This window comes from Armigeres subalbatus, chromosome 2 (genome assembly GCF_024139115.2).
Source record: "Armigeres subalbatus isolate Guangzhou_Male chromosome 2, GZ_Asu_2, whole genome shotgun sequence".
In the NCBI taxonomy this organism is placed as follows: domain Eukaryota; kingdom Metazoa; phylum Arthropoda; class Insecta; order Diptera; family Culicidae; genus Armigeres; species Armigeres subalbatus.
In genome coordinates, this window is record NC_085140.1 from 59,438,537 (window position 1) to 59,444,935 (window position 6,399).

Genomic DNA, 6,399 nt, shown 5'->3' on the forward strand with positions numbered 1-6,399 from the left:
ATCGGCATATGCTAAATGCTAATTGCATTAGATCAGTTTTTGAAGACGTTTTATTTATTTATTACCAGACTAAGGCCGGAGTGGCCTGTGCAATACATAAAAGTCTTCTCCATTCAGCTTGGTGCATGGCTGCACGTCGCCAACCACGCAGTCTGCGGAGGGCCCGCAAATCGACTTCTACCTGATCGATCCACCTTGCCCGCTGTGCACCTCGCCTTCTTATTTCCCTCGGATCGTTGTCGAGAACCATTTTCACCGGATTACTGCCCGACATTCTGGCTACGTGCCCGTTCACGGTGTGAACGATGGATGGTTCTCCCAGCAGCTGATGCAACTCGTGGTTCATTCGCCTCCTCCACGTACCGTCCGCCATCTGCACCGCACCATAGATGGTACGCAGCACTTTCCTTTCAAAAACTCCCAGTGCGCGTTGGCCCTCCACGAGCATCGTCCAGGTCTCGTGTCCGTAGAGAGCTACCGGTCTAATAAGCGTTTTGTATATTGTCAGTTTGGTATGGCGGCGAACTCTATTCGATCGAAGCGGAGTCCAAAGTAATTACGATTTCCAGCCATGATGCGTGCCCGAATTTCTCTGCTGGTATCGTTATCGGCGGTCACCAGTGAGCCCAAGTACACGAATTCTTCAACCACCTCGATTTCGTCACTACCGAGAGAAACTCGTGGTGGGTGGCGTACATTGACCTCTCTTGAGCCCCTTCCTATCATGTACTTCGTCTTCGAAGTGTTGATGACTAGTCCAATCCGTTCAGCTTCCCTTTTCAGTCTGATGTAGGCTTCTTCCATCTTCTCAATGCTCCGTGCCATAATATCTATGTCATCGGCGAAACCAAATAACTGGACGGACTTTGTGAAAATCGTACCACTCGTGTCGATCCCTGCCCTTCGTATTACCCCTTCCAAAGCGATGTTGAATATCAGACACGAAAGACCATCACCTTGCCGTAACCCTCTACGCGTTTCGAAGAGACTCGAGAATGCCCCTGAAACTCGAACTACGCACATTACCCGATCCATCGTCGCCTTGATCAATTGTATCAGTATATCCGGAAATCCGTTTTTGTGCATTAGCTGCCATAGCTGGTCCCGATCGATTGTATCATATGCGGCTTTGGAGTCGATAAATAGATGATGTGTGGGAACGTTGTATTAGCGGCATTTCTGCAATACCTGATGTACGGCGAACACCTGATCTGTGGTAGAGCGTTCATTCATAAATCCCGCCTAGTACTGCCCCAGGAACTCTCTTGCAATTGGAAACTCATCCTCCCAAACCTTGGTAATCACCCAGTGCAGCGCTCTAGTTAGTGCCTCACCACCGTGTTTAAACAGCTCTCCTGGTCAACTTGGGGGCTTTGATGTTTTCAGCTGGCCGATCTCCTTCTGAATTTCCTGGAGATTCGGAGCCGGTAAAATTATGTCCTGCGCGCGTGCTCCTAGGTTCATTACCATACCGCCACCGTTGTCTGCCACATCAGCCTTCAGGTGCTCTTCGTAGTGCTGCCGCCACCTTTGGATCATCTCACGCTCGTTTAAAAGAAGGGTCCCGTTTATGTCTTTACACATATCGGGTTGTGGCACGTGGCCCTTACGTGAACGGTTAAACTTCTCATGCTCCTTCTCTTCACGGCTTCTTCCTGCTGGCGCTTTTTCTTCCAGAAAATCGAGTTCTGTCTGTTCCGTGGCCATTTGTATAGTGCCTCGTTCGCTCTCGTGCGGTGTTGCAGCAATCTCGCCCATTCTGCATTCTCCTCCTCAACTAGCTGCTCACATTCGCCGTCAAAGCAGTTGTTTATCTGATCCGGGAGTACCGTGCCTAATGCGGCGGATGCGGTACCACTTCCAGCTGCTGCGCGTAGTCTTGGGCTAGTCTACCGTCTTGCAGCCGCCCAATGGTTAGCCGCGGCGGACGACTCCGACGCGTGGCGTACACTGTCGAAAGTTTTGAGCGTAGGCATACTGCAACGAGGTAGTGGTTGGATTTAATATTCGCACTGCGGTAAGTGATGTCGGACAAGAACTTGCCGTCGATTAGAACGTGGTCGATTTGGTTTTCCGTTACTAGATTAGATGATTTCCATGTAGCCTTGTGGATATTCTTTCGGGGGAAGAAAGTGCTTCAGACTACCATTCCGCGGGAGGCTGCAAAGTTTATGCATCGTTGGTCGTTGTCGTTCGATACAGTATGCAGACTATCCGGTCCGGTGACCGGACGTTCATGTCACCGATGGCGATTTTGACATCCCGCAGTGGGCATCCATATCCATCGTATGTCTGCTCCAGCTGTGCATAGAACGCTTCTTTCTCGTCGTCGGGTCTTCCTTCGTGTGGGTAGTGCACGTTGATGATGCTATAGTTGAAGAAACGGCATTTTATCCTCAGCATGCACATCCTCGCGTTGATTGGCTGCCACCCAATCACGCGTTGGTGCATCTTGCCCAGCACTATGAAGCCAGTTCCCAGCTCGTTGGTGGTTCCAGAGCTTTGGTAGAAGGTAGCCGCTCGATGCCCGCTTTTCCACACTTTCTGTCCTGTCCAGCAGATTTCCTGCTGCGCCACGACGTCAAAGGGGATGTAATTCATCGTAGATCATCCTGCCGCATCCTGCGAAACCTAGCGACTTGCAGTTCCATGTTTCAAGCTTCCAATCGTGATCCTTTATTCGTCGCCTAGGTCTTTGAGGATTATATCGAGTCGCATTATCTTTTATATTGTTCGTAATTATTGGTTTTCCGCCGCCTATTGGGCCTGCACAAACCTCCTGGTCTCGTCGGAGGGCCGTCGTGTCAGGGCTGTTTAGCGTCCCACCTAACACCAGGACTTGGGCTTCACCTAAACCCGAATTCATTCAGAAAAATCAGACCTTTCGGACAATCCGTTATGCTGAGAATAAGTAAAAACTTCATCTGTAATTATTTCTTATCATCTAGTTTTTTTTATATGGAATTAAAAAATATACGTGGATTAAACATCGAAATAACATCCAACAGAGTCAAATTCAATTATCGCACACAACGGATACTTTTTTTTGTGTTTGACGTTTTTTCCGCCAAAACCCAAATATATCCAGAGTGGTTCCTTATTGTAGGATGTATTTAGTGAAATGGCACGGCAAATGCTGGGTAAAGCGTACCATTGGTACTTCGTACATTGGTACTTAGCCTCTTACCCAGCAACTCCTATCCCTACCGCCTCGTGGTGCTGTCCGGGATACGAGCAACCTTAGGGAAGATCGGGTAACCAACCGCGGTGGGAACTGTGGTCGTATGCTGGCAGGGAAGGGGGATTGCTCCTCTCCGGAGGTGCAAATCTTGCTGAGCGTCTGTTCTCCATGTCAGGATCGGCTCACAACAGCGTCTGTTCTCCATGTTAGGGGCGGCTGATCATCGTCCGAGTGCCAGCGAGGGACTCTAAACTGTGCACACCATGTTGCATCGTGTCAGCATCGAGAAGGTAGCCCCTTCAACGCGATGTAGGTAGCGCAACCCTGGTAAGATAGCCTACCGAAGATTCTACAGTTACAAAAAAAGGCAAAAGTAGAGCAAACGGATTGATTCAACGGCAACAGACCCGGCAACGAATAAAGAACAACGATTGGAAAGTCGGATCTTGGAACGTGAGAACTTTGAATGAGCCCGCACGTGTTGGGCTCCTGGCAAGTGAGCTGCAGAAGGTCGGCGTGAGTGTGGCAGCATTCCAGGGAATACGGTGGCCCATAACTGGAGAACGTGATCGGTGAAAGTTTCTTTCGCCGTTTCATTGGTACGGAAAGCCTTCATTCCGCTTCCAACGATAGAGCTTAGCGAGTACTGATGAAACCAAATTCCCAGCACCGGACCACCAGCCGAACTCTTGCAATACATTTTCAGCTAAGCTGCGGAGGACGAAGGAGGTCCTTCGTAGCTTAGTAGTGTCTAGCGTACTGGGGTAAATCTATCACATGTTGTGCATATGCATAATCGAGTTTCAGACATAGTAATTAATTCCCACTCCGGGTAGTTTAATACCTGGCATATAGGCAGTTAACTTTGAATGTACTAAGTTTTTTGTTATTTTCTCGAAATTATGTAAAATGGATATATCTCAAACAAATGATTCATTTATGATGTGGTTCAAACATAAATATTGACAAGAAAAGTGATAGATGTAGTCGAATTTATCACTTTCGAGGATTCTTATACGAACTGGCTGTGTATGTGTAGACTAGACTAGACTAGATTTATATGGCATCATACATATACGATCTTGTGTTGACTGGGTTATAGCATTTGAATATGCCTACAAGATATTGTTGTGAAGATACAAGAGTCCAAGTTTGATTTTACAGTCTAGTAAATAGACGTAATCACTGACTCCACAATCATGGGTCACGCACTAATATGAGTCATTTCCATTTAGCCTACATGCAAAATGGAGTGACCAACTATTGTTACAAAGTGACCCATATATGTGGGGTCAGTGTACAATTGAAGAAAATAATTTCCTCATATTTATCTCTTCATCATTGAGTTATCATCATTTATTGAGGTTCATCTTCTACTCAGACGTTGATGTCTCTTGTTTTGGCGCTCCGATGGCTATAATTGCTTTAACCACTCTTGATAATGCCGGAGAGGAGATTCATTGTCAGGAAACACTCCTCTGCACTCTACAGTAAATTGTCATGCACTGTTCTTCTTCTAACTTATTACGAAATCCCATTCTTTCACACTTGCGTTTTCAGCACGAATCGATTGTTAGATTTAGCATAGCCCATCAACAGAGATACAAATCACACGTGCATCAGGGCGTTCCGGTCTGGTCGCGTCTTTCTTCGCCGATTTGCATATAATATTATGCATTCACTCACTTGGTTGGGGCGACAAAACAAACGGTTTCTTGAAATGGACAGCGTAAAATGCACCAACAAGTGTTTCCGATTGAAAAGGATGTCACTTTTTTTGTACGTTTGAAACATAACGACACCATCCGTCAAGTTTGTGGCGGTATAATGGAGCCTCTGTTAGTAAAATCGCGGCGTGCATGTTGGGGACGGGCTTGACTTGATGAGGCATCTTTTCGCACTCTCGCACGTTGACAAGCGAAACCCTCTCGTTGTATGGGACTGCATTGAGTTGCGGTCCGATGAAGGAAGAGACCCACATGGGCGGACCAGCAAAAAAAGGTAGATTGGTATTCCATAAATATAGAAATAGACGATTGACTTGCTCCAGAACGACGAGTACAACTCCATCTGCACCAGCCGATGCTAGTGTGTTTCGATCAACAACAGAGGTGAGGGGAGCTAGAACAAGAAATACGTTTCGCCTGATGAAATGTATAAAATATGGAATTGATAATGAATGGGAAATGAGTGACTTTTTTGTACTGCGGTTAAAAGTACAGGTGTACGGTATAAAACTAACAGCGATTGTTCCATTATTGCAACCAATGTTAAATTGACAAAGCCATCAGCCATTGTATATTTGATATATGTGGTTGGTGTGATAAAACTGTTCTGACAGACAAACTTTGAAGCGCACATAATCCCATGTACACGTAGAAACATACTATGTTACTATTATGTTGCATACCCTTAATAACTGGCTTGAAGTTGTAACACAAAATTTGCTGATGTTAGTTTCTCACAAAGCAGCAAATACAGAAGAAAAAACACCTTCGTTTGTACCGCATCTACCGAATTCCTGCGGAATAGATTTATTAGACCAGATATCTACACTGTAGACGGCCATGGTGAGCAAACCTGTTCAATTCATCTTCTTTGGTTGAACTAGAACGTATTCAGTCTGACTCCAACTGGCGAAGAGCTCTCTCTCTCTTAAAGAGTCCAGAATCAATCATTTTAATTGAACAAGTTATGAAATGTGGCCACTACTGGCAGCACGAACAACTGCTTCTGAGGCCGCCAAAAAGGGCATGGTCGATGCGGCAGTGCACATTAGAGTGATTTAAATTTGGATGTTTTTGTCCTCTATGTTTATATTTGCTGTTAAATTTGTATTTGTAGTTCCGCAAAATTAAGATTTTTTTAAAAAGAGCTTACCACGAGGTAGCATATAAAGAATGTTTCTAAGAAGAAAAAATCTTACCTACAAATCAATATAATGTGATCAACAACTTTTTCATAAACTACAGGTCCTGTCGAAATTGCATTGCATTTTTTAATGCAATTCATTTGTATTTCACAGATTGAAAAAAATGGGATCAAGTAGATATATTATTATAATAATTATAGGATGCAAATTGATATTTGGATCACTCTAGCGAAAATTACCCAGACGAATGAAATGCATCCCTCGGAGACGCGAATGATTTGTTTCTACTGAGTAGGTTGGAAATTCCGTTTGCAAGTAAGGCAAATATTTTATACTAATGTGGTGT